Source organism: Suricata suricatta, chromosome 9 (genome assembly GCF_006229205.1).
Source record: "Suricata suricatta isolate VVHF042 chromosome 9, meerkat_22Aug2017_6uvM2_HiC, whole genome shotgun sequence".
NCBI lineage: Eukaryota > Metazoa > Chordata > Mammalia > Carnivora > Herpestidae > Suricata > Suricata suricatta.
The window spans coordinates 13,260,519-13,283,080 of record NC_043708.1 but is presented as its reverse complement, the minus strand read 5'-3'; the positions used below and the strand labels follow the sequence as shown (position 1 = coordinate 13,283,080).

The 22,562-nt window shown below is 42.1% G+C and overlaps 1 long non-coding RNA gene across 2 annotated transcripts; it reads right to left on the bottom strand.

Moving 5' to 3' along the window:
• Positions 1-5,120: 5,120 nt before the first annotated feature.
• LOC115302353 lies at positions 5,121-19,577 on the bottom strand. Of its 2 annotated transcripts, XR_003913438.1 has the most exons (5): positions 19,460-19,577; positions 18,323-18,473; positions 6,997-7,140; positions 6,173-6,326; positions 5,121-5,367 (listed from the first exon to the last, which is right to left on the bottom strand). It is a non-coding gene; the product is annotated as an uncharacterized LOC115302353 (long non-coding RNA). The 2 variants fall into 2 exon arrangements; XR_003913439.1 differs by lacking the exon at positions 6,997-7,140.
• Positions 19,578-22,562: the final 2,985 nt, after the last annotated feature.

Here is a 22,562-nt window from a genome sequence, read left to right as displayed (position 1 = left end):
GGGTTTGCACTGATCTCCATCCCCCCTCTATAACCAGATTCCTTTGTCATAACAATATACAGCAATATGGGACCATCTGTGACCATGGAATAAGCCATTTGCTCCTATGGGGAACTTAACTACCTTGGCCGTTGGTACTACACGAATCAACTAGAGATGGTGATACCTTTCTGCCCGAGTAACATGGGGTGTTTATACACACGTGTTTCTGGTACCACAGGCAGGGTAGAGTCTTTTCTATAACTCCAAAGAATGTAATACGTTAGAGTTGGACCAAAATAAAACAAAGTGAAACAAAACCTCCATAGCGACAGGGAAGCATCACTTTTGCTGTTTCTTTAACAGAGGAGATCAATACTCCATTCATCTTTATTATTCAGCTTTTTATCTTTGTCTGGTAGAAATCACATTGAGATAAATACTTATAATTCATCCACTGACTCTTCCTGATGACACTGAGCTCGATAATAAACTTTCAGTGTGTGAGGGATCATTTTGTCTCAAAGAGCTGAGAACTGATTCCTTAAAAGATTGAGAAGATATGAACTTCCATTGATCAAAAAAAAAAAAAAACCAGGAAGTCAAGTTTTCGTAATATTCTCCAAAAAAATTAAACTTGGAAGTGGAATAATATCTTACAAAACAAGAAGATAAATATATCATTAAGCCTTTCACTGACACTACCCTAAGCAGCCCTGAATGAGTGCAGAAACAAATGCTTTCTTAAGTGAAAGCAGGGTAGATCAAGAGAATTGGACTAGAGGTCCCAATGAAAGGCATCACCCTCCATCTATCATGTTGAATTCCTTTGGGTTCAGTTGTCCAGAAACTGTTACTCAGGGAGGAAGGTGGTCATCCCCAGGCATGACTGCAAAGATTAGGGGCCATGATTTCCATCCATCTCCCCTTCCACCATGCCTTCCTCAACCTGGCCCCCAATGATGGCTTGCACCAATGCACCAATGAGTGCCCTATGATTTACTCTACTACTTGTGTCATGTAGCATTGCTGCTGCCATTTCTGGAAACTCTTGCCTTCCTTGAGCTCTGCTTTCTTCTGGTTTTCCTTCTACCTTTCCTGCCAGTCCTTCCCCATTTCTCTCACTCGCTCCTCCTCTACCCATCTCTTAACCCTGATGTTTACCATTGGCTCTTTTTTCTTTCCACCTGCTCTCTCTGGGTGATCACATCCATTTCCATGCCTTCAAATGATCACCAGTAACCAATAACCAGCACCCAACTCCCTCCTGAATTCCCAAGCTCCGTCTCCAATGGACTCTGGGACCCCTCCACCTGGAAATGTTGTTGTTACCCCAAATTCAAATTCAGGGGGCACCTGGATGGCTCAGTGGGTTAAGCATCCAAGTCTTGATTTCAGCTCAGGGCATGATCTCATGGTTCCTGGAAGGGAATCTGATGCAGAGCCTGCTTGGGCCTCTTTCTCCCTCTATCTCTGCCCCTCTCCCACCCATGTGCACACATACTCGCCCTCTCTCAAAATAAATAAATAAACGTAAAAAATTTCAAATTCAATATGCCTCAATCTGAATTATTCATCTTTCTGCTCTCAGCATTCCCTTTCTGTATCCCTATTTGAAATACAGCATCCAGAGACCTCAACATTTTCATCAACATGCCCTTCTCACTACTCCACATTCATTCCTCAAATTCTATAGATTCTGTCTCTGCCCCCCTGACCAGCCCCACAGCCTCTTCCTCAGTTCAGCCCCCTTCATCTCTGAATCATTGTTTCTGTCTCCAGCATCCCCCAGAATGCCTCCCAGTTATCCTCGTGCCAGGGGAGATGAGCTCCTTGGGCAGGCTAGGGAGAAAAGCCCGTCAGACCTGGGAGTCTGAACAGAGGGGTGCTAGGAAAAGAAGACACATTTTTCAGTGGGGGTCAGGACTCGATGATTCTGAGGCTTAAGTGGAAGATCTCAACAAGTCCTGCCTCAACTGACCAAGCCAGTCCCCGGTCACCTGCAGGGTCCTGTCCAGAGCTGCCCACCTCTGCTTGCTCCCTCCTTCCAGGGAAGCTGCCCAGGCCATATAATCAGTTGTCTTACAATGCATTCTGGTTCCATGACTCTCTGGCCTCCGGTCTTTGGTGACTCCACATCCTCCACAGGACATACAGCTTCTGGTCTGCATCTCCCTCTGAGCACTCAAGGACCTCGTGGTCTCTCTCACAGCTTTGCCCTCCAGCCTATGTCCACTTACTCACCTAAATTAATCTTCCTCTCCAACACACCTGACTGTTGACCTTGACTTTCCAATCATGTTCCAACCCTGTCCTGGACTTCCTCAAACCTGTTTCTCTAGATCACACACAATCACTCATTTGCTCAAACAACATTTATTGAGAGCCAGCCAAGGGCTGACTCGATTCCAGCGAAGAAGATAAATCTGACTCCTTGAGGAGTTCCTAATCCACTGGAAAGACAGACAGACAAGGAAAAGGAAGTTATCCCAATGTGATAAATTCTGCAATTGTGTTACCAAATGACTTGGAGGGGAGGGGGGGGCTCCTTCAGGGGATTTCCTAGCTCGCTGTTACACTGGCACTCCATCACTTCATGGAGGAAACATTTTCTGACTTCTGAGCTCAAGGTGGTGTTTGTCAACTTCATGATGCGAGGATTCATCAGGAAGGCTTTTTCGTCACACAATCTTTCTAGTTTCCCTTCTAGAGATTCCGTTTCAGTAGGTCTGGGGTTGGGTCTAGAAATGAGCCCGTTTAATAAATCCCTCAGTGATCCTAATACACGTGACACCACAGGTCACACTCAGGAAAACATTGCGAAGGTGTTTATTGTTTTTGCAACTCACAAAACCTGCAGATACTGCCTTGTAATTTACATGCTTACACGTCTGGCTTATATTGTTTGCTAAGTAATTGCTCTTTAAGAGTTGGGTCCTTCCTTACATCTTTATATTCCTCCGTAGCACAAGAGCCGAGCGTGAGTAATTGCATATCTCTTGCACCATCCTAAGTCCTTAACAATTTCAGTAAAATCCTTTTTCTTTGTTTGAATTTTTATAACTATATATTGCTTTTATAAATGAATTTTTTTAAAAGAAGATCGATCTGAGAACGTGTTGCCGCCAAGGGGCTCAGAGTTATTAGTGACGAGGTGGGGTGTGCATGGGGGCTGCTGACAGATCCCTGCGGTCCAAGCCCCTGGTGTGGAGGCGGGGGGGCTGCTGCCCGCGCCACTCAGGGACAGCTAACCCTGCACAAGCCTGGTGTGAAGTGAATGTTTCCGAAAGAGGCCTTTGGGTCTTAGAGGATGCTGTTCTTCAAAGCTGAGTCTAATCTCCCCCAGCACAAATGGCAAACTGTTCTTGCAAATAGGTTTTTCAGTGGCCTTTCATGGAAATGTGGGGGCAGGCCCAAGAAACCCAAGGCCCTGATGGAGGGAGTCTGCCTCCCTTTGCGTGGGGCACCCCCACCCTCCGCACCGGACAGCCTGCCCATTCCTGCCTGGAAAGGCTGCAGGCCCACAGGACGAGCTGGGGCTGCTATACTGAGACCTCAGTCCCAAAGATCTGACTGGATCCTTCTCTGCAGGTGAACACGATCACCTAGTGATGCCACCTGCCCTGGGCCACTGGCTTTGGTAACCTCCACAGCCGTGTTCCTTGGGTGCAGTCCCGGGACCACCACATCCGTTACATCAGGCAGTGAGTCTGAGCCCCAGCTGGGCCTGGGACTCACCAGAAGGAAGGTAAGAGGAGGAAGATAAAGCTGGGATTATTACTGGCTTTACTGCTTTTTCCTGCCCTTCTCTTCCTGTTTTCAGGAGAGGCTTATTTTCTATTCCCAGACAGCCCTCACCTCCTGAGCTTCCAGCTCTCCTCCCCCCGCAGCTGAAACCATTAACCCCACCTGTGCGGCACGAACCCTACTTCAGTCTTCAGATTCTAGAAACCTCTTGGGGTGCCTGGGTGGCTGGGTGAAGTCAGTTAAGCCTCCGACTTCAGCTCAGGTCAGATCTCACATTCGTGGGTTCGAGCCCCACGTCAGGTTCTGTGCTGACAACTAGCTTAGAGCCTGGAGCCTGCTTCCGGTTCTGTGTCTCCTTCTCTCTGTGCCCCTCCCCCTCTCATGCTCTCTCTCTCTCTCTCTCTCTCTCTCTCTCTCTCTGTATCAAAAATAAATAAGACATTAAAAAAAAAAAGTTTAGATTCTAGGAGTCTAGAACAACTCCAGATCTTGGGCAGGGGAGTTTGAAGGATCTACTCTTGAACAAGGCATATTTCGTACGTCAGAAACCAGCCAGATGCAGCGGCGTGGCCACAGCAGGACAGGATAGATTGAGGGGGCATTGGAATCCAGAGCAAGACTTAAAATTGGACCTGGAGTGGCCGAGGAGGCACCAGCGCAGTCACAGGTGTGTGGTGGCATTCACGGCCGCGGGGCCATCACAGGACGCATAGTCAGAACTAAGATGCTCCCTAGGTGGGTCACCTGGGTGGCTCAGTCGATTAAGTACCTGATTTCAGCTCAGGTTAGGATCTCATGGTTTATGAGTTCAAGCCCCACACCCTGACATCTGTGCTGACAGCACAGAGACCGCTTCAGAACTTGTCTGTCTCTCTATTTCTGCCCCTCCCCTGCTTTCTCTCTCTCTCAAAAATAAATAAAAACATTGGACACCAATGTGGCTTAGTTGGTTAAGCATCTGACTTTGGCTCCGGTCATGATCTCACAGCTTGTGAGTTTGAGCCCCGTGTCAGGCTTTGTGCTGACAGCTCAGAGATTGGAGCCTGCCTCAGATTCTGTGTCTCCCACCCCCCTCAGAAATAAATAAACATTAAAAGTTTTTAAATAAATAAATAAAAACATTAAAAAAAAAAGAAAAGATACCCCATTGGTGGATAAAGGGTCCCTGGCCTCCAGGCTGAGTTCGAGAAGCTTCCCTTAGAAAGCCTGTGCTACTAGGATAATTTAGCAGGACAGGGAATCAACACAAGAATCCAGTTAGGAATTTGGGCACGTACCCAGTCAGGGCACGTACCATGGCTTTGGAGCAAAGCTAGTTTTGATATTTGAACAAAATCAGAAGGGAGAGGGACACGTGCGGAGGGCTGAGGTTTGAAGAAAGGCTTCAGAAATCATTTCTGTCTATGATCCGCTTTATAGGATTTGGAAGGGGGAATGAATGCCCCACCGCAGGGCTGAACTAGAACACAGAGACGGCAAACGAGAAAGCTTTGGATACTCTGCTGGGTCCAAGGCCATGGTTGGCCTTAAACACAGCACTTTCCTTCTCTACGAAAATGGCATCCTTCCTTATCCTCGCGTGCCCCGGTTCACGCTATCTGAAAAGTGGGATTGATCACCATGTGTGCCTCTTCAGAATTTCTGCCAAGCAAATGGGAACTTGGATTAGAGACAAAGTTAGTAACACAAACAAGAGCCCTAAATTCATTCCCTTAGGCAATGTTTCCTTTTCATAGGAATTTGGCGGAAGTGAAAACCTCCAGAAGCACCGATTTCGTGCAACCCCCCACCCCCTTGTAAGCCCTAGCTCTAGAAAGTCTATTATCTTAATTTCTAGAACAGGATTCCCAGGTGCCAGCAAGGAAAAGTTTTAAATGAAAGGTTCATCAACTTCATGGGAGATGAGTGAAACATCATGATGTGCTTTAAATTTTGTATTAGCAAGAGGTCATATAGGCTAGATCACATGGTGGGGTTTGCTTTTGTTAATGTCAAAATAGGAAAGATCATTTATTTGGGTGGATATGTTCCAACGTTGCTCTAAAAATGATTGCTGGGCCATCACACCGGGATGTACGTCACCGGAAAATCTCAGCCTCTGCTCTTCTCGGTGGCTTGTTCTTACAGCTCATGGATTTAGGACACTGTGCCTCCTTCCCTTCCCGCTTCCCAGTTCGGCTCACCCTACTTTATAGAAGCCGCTTAGTCCGCCATCCTTCTCCTTCTCAGTGGCTGTAGAGGGTTTCTGGTCATTCCTTCTCCTGACTATACCTTTGAAATTCTGTCAATGTGATTTTTACTTCTTATTTCCTTTAAGATGTTTGTTTGTGCTAAAGAACTCATACAGAGATTTTTTTTCCTCCCTGGGGAGTAGCATTTCAGTAAGAGCTGAATAATAAAACTGGATTGTAAAAATCTGTCAGAAATGTAGTGGTGCGTGTCTTACTGCTCATAATTGCCTCGGAACGATTAGGATGGAAACTTCGCTTTGTCGTTCTTGTTCCGGAGGGAAAACAGGCACTTCTTCTCTGCCAGGTCACGGGATGGGTGTCAAGGGGGAGATGAGCTGTGATGCCTCGTAAAATGTAAATTCTGATGTTCTAGATTAAAACAAGGAAGATGTGGAGACAAATGAGGTGGGATACTAATAAGTGGCCACCAGAGACACCTCGGAATGTTTTTTTAACCTTTGGTGGATCTCACACTCCCTTGAGAATTTGAAGCAATCACATACATATATAAAGACATAAAATACGGGAGCTGTTTTGGGGGAATTGTGGACTCCATGGCCCTCAGGTTTAAAAGACCATTGTGGGCTTATCTCCCTTGCCTTCTGGTTCAACGTTAATCTGGAAGTTAGGATAAATGGATGACACTTAGATTCTGATTAAGCTGTAAAAATATAATGATGCGTATAATGATCAACGTTGTGTTAGGTACAAAAAAACCTAGGAGAATATTAAGACCTCATCCTCCAGGAGGTGCCTGGTGATTCCGTCAGTTAAGCATCTGAATCTTAATCTTGGTTCCAGTCATGATCTCACAGTACACGAGATCAAGCCCCAAGTCAGGCTCTGTGCTGACAGCATGGAGCCTGCTTGGGATATTCTCTCTCTCTCTCTCTCTCTCTCTCTCTCTCTCTCTCCCTGCACCTCCCCCTGCTCACACATGCTCTCTCTCTCTCTCAAAATAAGTAAATAAACTTAAAAAAAAAAAAAAGACCTCATCCTCCAGGGCTTTGAGGAAGGCTACCCAAATTACTTGGAGTACCTTTCAACAAGGCAGCACCGAGTGTGGGGCTAACTTGTGTGGTTCAGGTGAGGAATGCGTAGGCCTTTAGGAGAAGACAGTCAGTGGTTGAGTCAAAGAAGATCTCAACGAGAACAAAGGATTTCAGTCACACTTGAAGGGATCCTTGGGAATGGGAAAAACAGAAGGGAAATGTGATGACTTTCGATAGAGACAGGATGGTTCTGGTGAGAGAATATGAACTTTCACACCTGATATGTCTGGGTTTGCATCAACTGTTACTCACAGGCTCTGTAACCATGCGAAACTTAGTATCTCTGCATGTAAGTTTCTTCATCTGTAAAATGTGCATTTTTGTGGAATAGATGGTAGTAATAAGAGAGATCTTTTTTTTTTTTAAGTATGTGGTGCAGTGCCAGCAAGGCAAAAACTACCTCTCTCGTTTGCTACCATATCCCAAGAGGATACCCAGGGGTTGACACATAAAAGTACTCAGATAAGTATCTACAAGAAGGGTTGAATGCATGAGTGAGTGAGTGAATGAATGAAAACTCTGTTGCGTAGTAAGCAATAATAATGAACCAAATGTGTGATAATATGTAATTTATTTTTTCAGTAATATTGTTTGAAAATTATAATATTATAGCCATAGCTGTAACTAAAAGGAATTCACACCGTGTTTTAGATTATATAAGGAGAAACCTCCCAGTTTTGGGGTTGTCTAGGTCCTTTACAGCTTTGTCTTCAGCTTCACGACTCTGGTTGTAGTATTTTTTCTTTTGTCTTTTTCCATTTTCATCAGTTTAATATGATGTTCCTAGGGGTGATTTCTTTGTATTTATTCTCCTTGAATTAATTAAACTTCTTGAATCTGTAGATTGATGTTTTTCATCAGTTTTGGAAAATCCTTGGCCAATATTCTTCAAATATAGCTCCTCTCCAAGTTCCGATTATCAAGTTTCTCTCCACGTTTCTGTTAGAACTTTTCACTCTGTCTCATATATCTTCTATCTTCTATTCTGTTTTTTCCCCCGTTCTCTTATTTGTGCTTCAGTTGAACTTGTCTTTCTTGAGTTCTTCTGTGTCTAATCTGTTATCAAACCCATTCAATAGGTCCTTAATATTATATAGCAGGTTTTTCAATTTTAGAATTCTCATATTATTGGGGTTTTTTTTAGTAGATTCTAAGTCTCTGGTAAAAAAAAAATCATCTTTTCTTCTATTTTCTTTTTTTTAATGTTTTTATACATTTATTTTTGAGAGACAGAGGCAGCGTGAGCAGGGGAGGATCAGAGAGAGAGGGAGGCACAGAATCTGAAGCAGGCTCCAGGCTCTGAGCTGTCAGCACAGAGCCTGACACGGGGCTTGAACCCACGGGGCTTGAACCCTGACATGGGGCTTGAGATCATGACCTGAGCCGAAGCCGGACGCTTAATTGACTGAGCCACCCAGGCGCCCCTCTTCTATTTTCTTAAACATAGTAAGCATCGTTGTTTTATGGACCTTACCTACTATTTGCACTGTCTGGATTATCCATGGGCATATTTCTATTGACTAGTTTTCCTCTTGATTTTCAATCCAATGGGCTTCATATGGGCTTATAACAACTGTATCACCTTACATAACCACCACTATTTGATAAATCCTTAAGAAGTCTCAAGATATTTATAATGGGTCCATAAGGCAGAAACTTCCTTTCAAAATCACCAAGACACTCACTTGTGAGCCAACATTTGAGGGGACAAACAATATCATCTGGTTAATATCACCTACGGTTCTTAAGGTTCTGAGAAATTTCCTTTATTCAACACTAATTCAACAAGTATTTGAGATTCTAATACACCAGCACTGTTCTGGTGCTAGGGATACTTTGGTGGTCAAGGTAGATAAGATATCTGTCCTCATGGTTACATTTTATGGAGAAAGACAGCCAAAGTAAACAAATAGATAAATAGCAAGAGAGCTACCTCAGTGTTCTGCTGATCATTAGAATGACGAGAGAAACAGTAACTTGGCTGGCGACTTTATGTTGGATGGTTAGGGAAGGATTTTTGGGGGGATGGTGACTCTCAAGCTAATAACTGAGTAACATGAAGGAACCAGCCATGAGATTATGGGAAAAGCATTTGAGGCAGATGAGAGAATTCACAGAAGGCCCCTAAGAGAGGAGTGGGGTTGGCATGTGTGAGGTTAATTTTCTGTTAACTTGACTGCGTCACAGTATATTTGGTTAAACGCTATTTCTGGGTGTGTCTGGGAGGGTGTTTCCAGGTGAGGTTAGTATTTGAATCAGTAAACCAAGTAAAGCAAATTACACCCCCTCCCCCACAATGTGGGTGGGCATTTTATTCAATCGACTGAGGGCCTGAACGGAAGGAAAAGGTGGAGTGAGAGAGAATTAACTCTCTTTGACTACTTGAGCTGAACCATTGGTCTTCTCTTGCCCTCAGACTGGAATTTACACCATCAGCATTACTGGTTGTTAGGTCTTTGGATTTAGGATAGAACCCACCCCATGGGCTGTCCTGGGTCCTTGCCTCACAGACAGCAGATCACAGGACCTCTCAGCCTCTGTAATCCCATGAGCCAATTCCTTATAATAAATTCCTTTATAAATATAAATGCAAGTATAAACATAAATATAAATGCGCTATTGGTTGTCTCTGGAGAACTCTGACCCATACAGGCATGGTAAAGGAAAGGAAAGAAGGTCAGTTACTGGAGGGAAAAGAGAGAAGTTAAAAGGGAAGAAATGCAGCAGTGGACAGAGACAGGAGCCAGATCTTTTAGAGCTTCATAAATCAGAGTAAGAAGTTCCAATTTATCCTAGGTGTGATAGGAAGCCACAGAATAGTGTCAAGCAGGAGAGAAACAGTGTCTGATCTGTACTTTTAAAAGCTTACTCTAGCTTTTGTGCAGAAAGCTAGGCATTGCAATGGTCTTGGAGAGGACTACGGTGGGGACGGGGGACTTGGATGAGGGCAAGGGGAGTGGAGAGACTCCGGATAGTTTTTGAAGGTAGAGTCAGTGGGATTTGCCAATAGCTGGATGTTGGTGGAGAAGGAGAGAGAACTAGAGCTAACTCCTAGACTTCTGACCTGAGCAATTTGTAGACAGTAAAACCATTCCCCAGATTTGGGAGCACTAAGGGAAAGCTCATTTGGAGGTCAGCGGGGTGGATTGGGAATTCTGCCTTGGCCATGGTAAATTAGAGATGCCTACTCATATCCAAATGGGGAGAGCAAATAACTACTTTGGCACATGCATCCAGAATTCTAGAGACAGATTAGGCTACAGATAAAAATCTGGAAACCATTCACACGTAGATGCCATTTGATGCCTTGGGACTAGATAAGACTCCTATACCTCTTGGCCAAGTCAAGTATCAGACACATGACATCACAGCCTGGAAGATGCACTATAGATCTTCTAGGCCAATCCTATTGCTTTATAAACATGGGCCCAATGAGGTTAAAGAGCTTTCTTCGTGGTAATATAGTCCACTGGAATCTAGGTTTTCCATGCCTGGTTCCGTGCATTTTTATTTACCTTCTGCTCTTAAAACAGTACCTAGTGTCACGACAAATATTTGTTGAAAAAAATAATTACATTTTGCAGTATTGGATTTTAAAGAATAATAAAAAAACTTAAAAAGGAAAAGAAACCACAAATCTCTTGCTTTAAAATATTTCACTATCAATTTGAATTCAAGTAAAGAAGCAGCTTGGTTGGCAGACTGGTCGGCTCAGTGAAAAATTAATTAGCAGAAACATTTTTATCCAGAATTTATTGTAGTTGATGCAACCTTCTTTTGAAGAGAAGACTTTAAATTAAAAGACCAATCCTTTCTTCGTCATATAGAAGGGAAAAAAGCTTGTAATGTAAAATCCCATTTACTGAGTTGTTAAACTGGGTAGTAAAATCCCCTAGACCGCTGGCTTTTACACACACACATGCACGCGTGCACACGCACTCCCATTCACACACGAATATACAATTTTATTAGATAAACAGCAAGTGTGTGCCCTGCTGTTAAAGCAAAGTGGTACAGAAGGAAGCTGAGAAATTCAAAGGAACAGCCCTGGATGTTTTGTGTTGGCGCACTTAGAGCAAAGTAAAAGAGGCAAAAATTGAAACTGATGTCAACTGCTATCAAATGTAGCAGAAAAGAGCTAACCTAGGCACTGCAGATAAAATGATGTGGCAATAACCGATCAATAATTCCTTTTACGAAAGTACCTCTGACTTGTTTATGAAACTCATGGTGGCCATTGAAGATATTCCAAATATCATGTTCCAGATGCTTGGCTGCCTGAGAGACTTTTCTAAGAAGAAAACAACAGCTGTGCGCCTTTCCCTCGGTGTCTGTGTCCAGTAAATTCTCTGCTACCAATACAATAGACGACCATAAGCATCACTTAACCTTTTTGAACTTCAATTTCCTGATCAGTAAAATGAAGCAGGTGATTGCTTGAGAATCTCCAGGGTCTTTGAGACCATAATTCCAAGACTTGCCGAGGCCAAAATCAATAAAGAGAAGAAAATAAATTCTCAGATAATGTGAGACTAACTTTTGTTTTCTCTATGCATGGGCAGAGCTGGGACAGGCCACTTGGAATGCCATGTACCTTTGACCCCTTTTTTTTTTTTTTTGCCCCAAATTAAAGTACCTTTTCGTTGGCATTTTATTGAGTTTTTAAAGTAGTAAATACCATTTAATGAATAAAGTCATCTTCTCTAGTAACTACAACATATAAATCCATCTCTGAAACATAATATGAGATAAAGTCCCTGATGCATATATAAATCATGAATATTTCTTCAACATATTTTTAAGATATGATTGGGGCACCTGGGTGGCTCAGCTGATGAGCGTCCGATTTCAGCTCAGATCATGATCTCTTGGTTCATGGGTTTAAGCCCCGCATTGGGCTCTATGCTGACAGCTCAGAGCCTGGAACCTGCTTCAGATTTTGTGTCTCCTCTCTCTGTTCCTCCCCTATTCACACTCTGTCTCTCTCTGTCACTGTCTCAAAAATAAAGATTAAAAAAGAAAAGATAAGGTAGAAGAAAGCCTCATGTGAAGACCTTCTCTAACAGGTTGGTAACAAGATACCCCTTGTCAAAACCAGGGCATCATCCCCTTGTAGTAAGAAAGGTCTTTTCTTCTGTTGACCTAAACCCATCTGTGAGGTCTTTGCAGGGGCTGAGGCCACCCCAATGCCTGACAGCGGAGGGGAAGAGAAGTCTTCTGTCTGCTGATTGCCAACTCAAGACTAAGGCCTCTCCTCTCATATCTTCCTTAGTTCAACTGATTCTCTATATTTAGGGGGAAATTACCCTCAACATTGATCTCGAGTCCCTCCGTCACCACTTAATATTGATCCAATTTAATGTCAACTCAAATCTGACATATGTCAAGTGCTGTATGGGGGAGCTTCCATATTTTCTGGGATTTTGGTGGTGGTTAAATAGGAAATATTCTTGGTATTATTATTTTTTTAACAACCACAATTACTTTACTGTTTTATCCCCAGCGATTAGCACAGTGCCTGTTATGTAGCAGGCACACTGTATTTATTCAAAGCTAAGTGAGGGAATGAATGAATGAATGAATGAATGAGTGAATAGAAATCCTTAAGTCTGGTGAAAAACTTTATGTGATTTGAAGTAAAGAGAAGGACTATATTTACAATTCACTTAAAAATTTCCCAAACTGGCTCCACATCATATGTTATCTGGGAAATGCAAATTAAAGTAATGAGATACCACTACACACCTAATAGAGGGGACAAAATCTGGAACACTGACAACACCAAATGCTAACGAGGATGTGCAACCACAGGAATTGTCTCTCATTCATTGCTGGTGGGAATGCAAAATGGTAGAGTCACTTTGCAAGACAGTTTGGCAGCTTCTTACAAAACTTAATATGCATATGATCCAACAATTGTGCTCCTTGATATTTATTCCAAGGGGTAGAGAACTTATATCTACACAACAACCTGCCCACGGATGTTTATGGCAGCTTTATTTATAATTGCCAAGACTTGGAAGTATCCAAGATATCTTTCATAGGTGAGTGGAAAAATAAGCTGTGGTGCATTCAGCCAATGGATAATACTCAGCATTAAAAAGAAATGGACTATGGAGGCACGAAAAGACATAGAAGAAGCGTACATGCATGTGACTACATGAAAGAAACCAGTCTGAAAACACTGCGTACTATGTGACATTCTGGAAAAGGCAAAACAATGGGAATAGTCAAAAGATCAATGGTTTCCAAGGGTGGTGGGGGGGGTCAGACAAAGGATGAATAGGCCCAGCACAGAAGAATTTTAGGACAGTGAAACTTCTCTGTGTGATACCACGGTGATGGGCATATGTCTTTATACATTTGTCCAAACCCATAGAACCAACGCTAATGTGAAGTATGGACGCTGGGTGATGATAATGTGTCAATGTAGGTTTATCATCTCTAACAAATGGACCACTCTGCTGGGGGATGTTGATAATGGAAGATGCCATGTATGTGTGGGGGCAGGAAGTACGCGGGACATCTCTGTACCCTCCCCTCATTGTTGCTGTAAACCTTAACCTGCTCTAAAAAAAGTCTATCTTGAAATTAAAAAAAATTTTTTTAAACAAAATTCAGTATAGATGAATGAGGTGAAATGCTTCCTATACTCTTTTTCCCCAATTTAAACACAGAGCCCAGTGCAGGCACCCTGTTTTCCCACTCCGGGTATAGACTGCAATTAAACTGCAGGAAGCAAAAAATCTGTTTGATTTCAAAGCCTGTCCTATTCTCGTTTTACTGTATTACTTCCATTATCCAGGAGTCTCCCAAAGTATATTATATATCCACCTCTCCTAAAATGGAAAATATTGAACATGAAATAAACGTGATGAGTCAAAGACATAAGGACATGATTTCCAGGGCAACGGAGATCACTGCTAGGTGTAGGATCCCCCAACCAAATACCAAATGGTCTCCACTTGCTACAATTTTTGCATCCTTGAGTCTGGTTCTTTTTCTGTCTTTTTTGTTATCAGCCATCATGTCGCTTTCTAGAGGCCTCTCCATCTCCATCCAATTAGTTTTTTCTAATCTTCTGTGGGCTAAGAAACTAAGTCACCAAGTTTATAAAGATCATGTCCGACATGGGAAAAGACAGTTGCTGAATGACAGAGTAAGAGGATGGAAATAAAATGTATGAGCTGAGTGAGCTCTACGGTGTTTATTTTAGCTTCTCAGGGGCCTTTTCCTTGGAGCTGTGGTCTCGATGGCTGACACTATTGAAAAAAATGACCTCTGGGCAGCTGAGTTATTGCTGCAAAAACGGCATTGTTTCCTTTAAAATGGATACGAATGGCAGCTAATACTATATTCCATGTTCTTTGTAGAATGGATTCTTTGTTTAAAAATAAGTGAACAAAAAGCCTGACAAGCAAAACAAAGGTGGAAGCAATATACTCTAGGAAAGGAGACCTACGGTGAGTCACAATATATGAATAGCTAAGTTGATAGGAAAATAAATGTTGTTTTGCTCATAACACTGAAAAGTCAATAAGCAGTAAATGAACTTCAGAGTAGTGGGGCCAATATTCATTTAGATGTCCTTTGTAATTAAAAAACAACACCCAAACAAAACCAAGCAATAGTGGTAAACACTACGCCTAGAAGGGTTGGTTACATAGGCAGGGAACAAATTGGTGTATAAACAGATTTGTACAACTTACTCACAAGACATCAATAGCTTAGTAATGGAGAAGATGGAGAAGACGTTCCTCTATTCAGAGGAGAATAATCCATTATTTTAAAATTCTGTAATTTAAAGTATAGCAAGGCATTCAGAAAATAGAAACGAATGGTAAAATATTTAGAACACCGAAATGGGAAGAAAATTCCTAAAAGCTCAGATATTTATATTCTTTGTAATTGTTCAACAAAGACTTAATGGCTTTTATGTGGTTTTACTGCCACTCATTCTTTGCCTGCCTCATGACAAATATATCTCCGTTACCCCTACTGTTCGGGACTTCTTACAACTGTCTTCAGGTGGCCATAAGGAGATTTTATTGTGGACTACAGGGGCCTCTTATCTTTTAACCGCCGGCTTGGACTCTAAACTCTACTTTGCATACCAGAGATGTTAAGTAGGTCTTTTTAATCTTTTTTTTTTAACTTAAATTTTAGTTGGCTAACAACATACAGGGCAAAATTGGTTTTAGAAGTAGAATTCAGTGATTCATCGCTTACATACAACACCCAGTGCTCATCACAACAACTGCCCTCCTTAGTGCCCATCACCCATCTAGTCCATCTTCCACCCACCTCCCTCTGTGAACCCAGTGCTTGTTCGCCATCATTAAGAGTCTCTCATGGTTTGTTTTTCTCTCTCCTCTTTACCCTCCCTTCCCATATGTTCACCTGTTTCATTTCTTAAATTCCACATATGAGTGATATTATATGGTATTTGTCTTTCTCTGATTGACTCATTTTGCTTAGTATACTACATTCTAGCTCTATCCACATCATTGCAAATGGCAAGATTTCATTCTTTTTGATGGCTGAGTAATATTCCATTGTATATATATATACACATCTTCTTTATCCATTCATCAGTTGATGGACATCTGGGCTTTCTCCATAGTTTGGTTATTGTTGATAGTGCTGCTATAAATATGGAGTTGCATGTACCTTCGAATCTGTATTTTTGTATCCTTTGGGTAAATGCCTACTAATGCAATTTCTGGGTTACAGGATAGTTGTATTTTTTACTTTTTTGAAGAATCTCCATACTGTTCTCCAGAGTAGCTGTGCCAGTTTGGATTCCCACCAACAGTGCAGGATGGTTCTGCTTTCTCCATATCTTTTCCATCCACATTGCTGCAAAAGGCCAGATTCCACTCTTTCTCATTGCCATGTAGTATTCCATTGTATATATAAACCACATCTTCTTTATCCAATCATCAGCTGATGGACATTTAGGCTCTTCCCATAATTTGGCTATTGTTGAAAGCACTGCTATAAACACTGGAGTACATGTACCCCTATGCACCAGCACTCCTTTTTCAGGATTGCTTTGGCTATTCAGGATCTTTTGTGGTTCCATACAAATTTTAGAATTGTTCAAGCTCTGTAAAAAATGCTGGTGGTATTTTGATGGAGCATGCATTAAATATGTAGATTGCTTTGGGTAGCATAGACATTTTAATGTTTGTTCTTCCAATCCATGAGCATGGAATGCTTTTCCATTTCTTTGTGTCCTCTTCAATTTCTTTCTATAGTTCTATCATAAGTGTTCTATAGTTCCCAGAGTATAAATACTTTACCTCATTAGTTAGGTTTATTCCTAGGTATCTTCTTGATTTTGGTGTGATTATAAGTGGGCTTGATTGATTTCTTTTTCTCCTGCTTCATTATTGCTATATAGAAATGCAACAGGTTTCTGCACATTGATATTCTATCCTGTGACTGCTAAATTCATGTATTAATTCTAGCAATTTTTTGGTGGAGTCTTTCAGGTTTTCTACACAGAATATTATGTCATCTCAAACAGTGAAAATCTGACTTCTTCCTTGTCGATTTAGATGCCTTTTATTTCCTTTTGTTGTCTGAATGCTGAGGCTAAGACTTCCAGTGCTATGTTAAATAGAATGGTGAGAGTGGACATCCTTGTCTTTTTCCTGAACATAGAGGAAAGGCCTTCAGTTTTCCCCCATTGAGGATGGTATTAGCTGTGGGTCTTTCATACATGGCCTTTATGATGTTGAGTTACATTCCATCTGTCCTTACTTCATTGAGGATTTTTATCAAGAATGGATGCTGCATTTTGTCAACAGGTAGGTCTTATCTTGTATGCCAATTCCTGTCATTTGAAAGTACCTTCCTAAGAGTGTTACATTTAGAAAGTTTCTGAGCTCACACTGTGCTCAGCAGGAAGGAAAGCTATGGTTGATCAATGATGTCGGCCATGGGCAAGATAGAGTTGGTGGAAATATGCCTGCCAAAAATGTCACCACCGCACTCCTAAATCCTGCCTACAGTGAACCAAGTGAGCCTGGTTTATGCTAAACTTCTCTCTCTGGCACTGGACCAGACAGTTAATTAGACAGATTAGACAGATTAGCCACCTGTATCCAACACTTGCTTATGGAATATGCAAGTGCTTTGTTTCTGCATTTGAAGAGCATGAGTGTTTCTTGGTCATTTGGTGGGTGGATTATATAAAATATGTAAATAATTATAGTTAACTGAAGAATATTTAACACAAATATGCTTTTTGTATGACCAGAGCATGCATGCATGCATGTGTGTGTGCACATGTGCGCACACACACACACACACACACAGTCTATGTCCAAGTGAAGGCTTTCCCCATTTCTTAACCTGACTCCTGATATAGTCAGACTCTTCCTCCTCTGAATAGTTTTAATTAAATCAAGGAAAGCAAGTTTTCAACAAGATTATAAAGGAGAAAGACTAACCACATTGATCAATAGGAAATACTATGATTCATGGTATAGTAACAAATTATCCATATAATTCTGCAGACTTGAAGGTACATTGGACTGAACACTAAATGGAAGGGAGCCAACTCTTCAGAAGAAATGGAAGGAGGAAAGAAAGAAGAAAGAAGAAATGTTCAGATATTCAGTATTTTAAGGAATGTTGGATTCCTGTCCTCAAGGAGCCTACAGTCCAGTCCAGATTGGTGCATATGTGTCCCCTGGCCATGCATGGAGGTTAAAAAAAAAAAGGCAAATGAATATAGGTGTTTTAAGATTGAAATCTCCTCCTATCTTCTTTGATAGTCCTGTTCACGATCTTGTCATGCTCTGGTAGGTGAAAGTTCTTCCAGAAGTCTAGCAGACTTTTCCTAACGACCACCATAACTGCACCTTTTGAAACTCAGAAAAGTACAAAAGAACTACCTAACCATAAGCATTTAAACAAATTAAACTCTCCCCCTCTGCTGTGTTACTTAAATGAGTTTTGTAATGTGTGGTTCATTTGGGATGGACTCTCTTCTCAACATTTATTTTGTGTTCTGGCTAAAAGCTTTGGACCATTGCAGTGCCTGGGTGGCTCAGTTGGTTAAACATCCAATTCTTGATCTTAGCTCAGGTCTTGATCTCAGGGTTGTGAGTTCAAGTCCTGCATTGGGCTCTGCACTGGGCATGGAGCCTACTTTAATTTTTTTTAATTAAAAAATTAATTAAATAAATTTTAAAAAGTTTTTGAACCATTAATGACCAGGAGAAGTGTATGTGTGATAAGTCTGAACCCAGTTGCAAGAGAAGAGTATCACCAGGGATTTTAAATGTCAGTTTTACATACCTGGAGCTACCATCATGAGGATATTTGAGGAGACTAGAGTGAAGATCAGCAGACAATTGGGACTGGTGGGAAACGTCTGACGCTGTGAACGGTGTCATCAGGGCTCTTGCAGCCTGGGATGGGACACACTGATGGGAGGTTTGTGCTCATTCTGGGGGTTTGGAAAGAATAGACATGAGGTCTGCAGCATGGCGATGTGTGATGCTGGACACACAACTCCACAGGGGCTGGGCGCCAGTCTCCTCCCGTACTGGTTTGGGAAGCAACACCATTTCCAGAAAAGCAACTCCCACGATAAATCAATTTGTGAGTGTTAAGATCATTTAAAGTAGACTTACAAAGTTTTTCCAGTTTGTTTTGACATATAGGACATCTCTGGACCTGCTCTAATAAATGTATTTTTTACATGTAGTGTAACTTACATGTTTCATTAATTACATCTTCCACCACCTAAAGGCTTGAAAGTAGTTTATTTTCTAAAGCAGGTGTAATATTTTCCTTTGAAATATTTTTAAACCATTCATTTCCATGACAAACCTTGTAATACAAAAGTAATCTCTGAGCTGATCTCTGACCAAATGATGACAAATTTGAAATCAGTAGCATCTAAATTAGTGTCCACATCAGCATCCATCACTAATCTTTGTAAAACGGCTATTTTTCTGTTTAAAAGAGATAGTGTTCTTGTAAGTTAGGGTTTAAATTTGGAAAGGGATATATGATCCCCTTAAAGAAGATAGTCTGCTTCAGAAGGCACTTTGTATTCTATTCTGGGCTAGAGATGGTTACCAAGGAGACAGCTCAACATCATCAGTAGGCCTATAGGATCAGGAATCTAGCGGGCTCTCAGGAAATGCTTATAGAAAGAAAAATAAGGAGAGAAAGAATGAAGGGGGGAAGGAGGGAGTGTGAAGGGTGGGAGGACAGGCTTTTTTTTCTGTTAGAAAAGAATGTTATGATGGTTAATTTCATGTCAACTTGGCTAGGCCTTGGTACCCAGATATTTGGCTAAACATTATTCTAGATGTTTCCATGAAGGCATTTTCTTATTTTTTTTTTCTGTCCTTCCCTCCCTCCCAGCATTTTACAAGATAAGATTAACATTTAAATCAGTAGACTTTGAGTAATGCAGATTACCTGCCACAATACAGGTGGGCCTCATCAAAGCAGTTGAAGGACTTCATTGAAAAAGACCAACCACCATCCAGAAAGACTCTGCCAGAAGACTGCCTATGGAGTCAAACTGCAGCATCAACTTCCCTGGGTCTCCACTCCTGCTGTACTGACTTCTCTACCCCAGCCTGCACGGATGGCCTCATGGAGAGTTTCATGTGATCACCTGGAGGCACAGAAAACTTGGGCCTATTTACAATAGTTCTGTGTGATGGGTATCCACTCCCCAACAGTGGACGGCTGCCATACTGCAGCCCCTTTCTGCGACATCTATGAAGGGCGGTGGTGAAGTGAAATCCTCTCGGGGGCAAGACTTGGAGCTGTGCACCTGGTTGTTCATTTTGCTTGGAAGGAGAAGCGTCCTGACATACAATTAGATACTGCTTCATAGTCTGTGGCCATGTGAGGTCTGTGGCTTGACTTGGAAGGTTATGATTGGAAAAATGGTGAAAATTGGTCTGGAGAAGAGGTATGTGGACAGACCACTCTGAAGGGGTAAAAAATGTTAGAATATTTATATCCTATGTGAATGCTCACCAAAGGCTGACCACAGCAAAGGAGGGTTTTCATTTTAATAATCAAGTGGATAGGATGACTCTGTGGATACTGGTCAGTCTCTTTCCCCTGAGCCAGTCCCATCATTGCCTAAAGGGTCCATGAATAAAGTGGCCTGGGTGGCAGGGATGGACGTTGTGCACAGGTTCAGTAACAAGGGCTTTCATTCACTGGCTGCAGCCACCGCTGAGAGTCCAATCTTCCAGCAGCAGAGACCAACACCAAGTCCCTGGTAGGGTATCATTCCTCATGGTGATCCACCAACTACCTGGTTGATTACATCGGCCAGCTTCCATCATGGAAGGGGCGATGTTTTGATTGCAACAATGACTCCACTAACCTGGAAGTTAAGATAGCCACCCAGCCACCCAGGCTCCTCATGCCTCTCGATCGACAGGCAAAGAAGGGAGTTCTGTGCTGAATGGAGTGATTACTCCTGGTTACCAAAGGGAAATTGGACTCCTGTCCCACAATGAAGGCAGGGAATGTATGTGTGGAGTGTAGAGGACCCCATGGAGTCTCTCAGAACCACCATGCATTGTGATTAAGGTGGATAGAAAACTACAGCACCCAGCCCTGGCAGCACTTCTAAAGGCCCAGATCCTTGAGGAATGATGGTTTGGGTCACTGATCAGGTAAAGAACCATGACCAGTTGAGGTGCTTGCTGAAGGCGAAGGGAATGCAAAATGGGTCCTGGAAAACGAGACTTCTAAATCCCAGCTATGAGCACATGATAGCTACAGACACATTTGTTAATTGTTATGTTATAAATACATATATATTTATAGAGATACAGAGATATCAAATCTTTGTGTTCTTCTCCCTTATCAGCTTATTAGTTAACGTAAAATGTATTGACTTTATAGCGTAGTATTTAAATATTGTTAATTTTTTTAAAATATTGTTAATTTTACACCGTAGTATTTAAGTTACAGAATATTACAGAAGGAGAAGGGTAAATGTCACCTAAGGACTCTGCATCCTCTTCTGGAGAAAGGGTTAGTGTGTTTTCAGTTGTGTGCAGGATAGTTGTGTCGTTCTGGGGGGAGCTATGACCTTGTTCTTGTCTTTATTTGGAGACTGTGTGCGGTTTAAGGAACGTGCATGGGTGTCAAGTGGACAAGCGGTGGACAAGAGATGGCTAATTGTATAGGTCAGCTTGGCTAGGCCCCAGCAGCCAGAGAGTTAGTCAAACATCAGCGTGGACCCTGCTGTGAAGATGCTTTGCAGGCGAGAGGAACAGTTCAATCAGCTGACCTGGAGGAAAGCAGATTTGACCGGTCTCGTCCAATCAGGTGAATGCCTTAAAATAAAAAAGACTGAGGTCCTGGTCCATCCAGGCAAATACATATTTACATACATACATACATACATTCAATGCTAAAAAGAAATGTACTACAAAGCTATGAGGAAACACGAAGGAGGCTGACATACATAATACTGAGTGGAAGAAGCCAGTCAGAAAAGGTTACATACGGCAGGATTCTACCTATATGACAGTCTGGAAAAACCAAAACTATGACAGTCAAAAAATGGGTGGTTACCAGGGGTTAGAGGTTAGGGGAGGGATTAGGAGGAAGATTTTTAGGACAGGAAAGTTGTTCCACATGATACCATAATGATGTCCACGTGTCATTATACATTTGTCCAAACCCATAGACTACACAACACCAAGGGTAAAACCTAAGGTACAGTGTGGACTTATGGGTGATGATGGTGTGTCAGGGGGCATTCATCACGTGTAACGAATGTCCCACTCCGGGGAGGGAGAAGACCATGCACGTACTGGGGCAGGGGGACATTTCCATACCTTCCCCTCAATTTTGCTGTGAACTTTAGACTGCTCTAAAAACAAAGTCTATAGGGGCGTCTGGGTGGCTCAGTCAGTTAAGCCTCTAACTTCGGCTCAGGTCATGATTTATCTTAAGTTTGTGAGTTCGAGCCCTGCATCGGGCTTTGTGCTGACAGCTAGAGCATGGAGCCTGCTTCGAATTCGGTGTCTGCCTCTCTGCCCCTGCCCTGCTCATGCTTTCTGTCTCTCTCTCTGACTCTCTCTCAAAAATAAATAAACATTAAAATTTTTTAAAAATAATAATACAAAATAAAAATAAATAAAAATAAAGTCTATATGCCAAAATTTTTCCCTTGAAATCTCTCTGCACACATGAGTATGTGGATATGTATGTGTACACGCATGAGCATGTAGATGAGCACACACATATGTTTAGCTTACTGGTTCTGTTTCTCTGGGGAACCCTGACTGATATAAACATCATACAGAGTCATGTTGTGCTGATATAAATATTCTGCATGCTTTTGTTGTTGGAACATGGAGAGAAAAATGGTGCAACTCAAAGTTTGAGGAGAAGCGAGTCCCTGGTGGGTGCAGGAGTGAGCCGTCAGAGGCAAGGCTTTCCTGCAAAGAGGCACCCCAACTGCTACTAAATGAGGTTCAGGATGGGTCTTCCATTTTTTATAAAACGAAGGACAAACCCAACGGCCCTGGCAGTG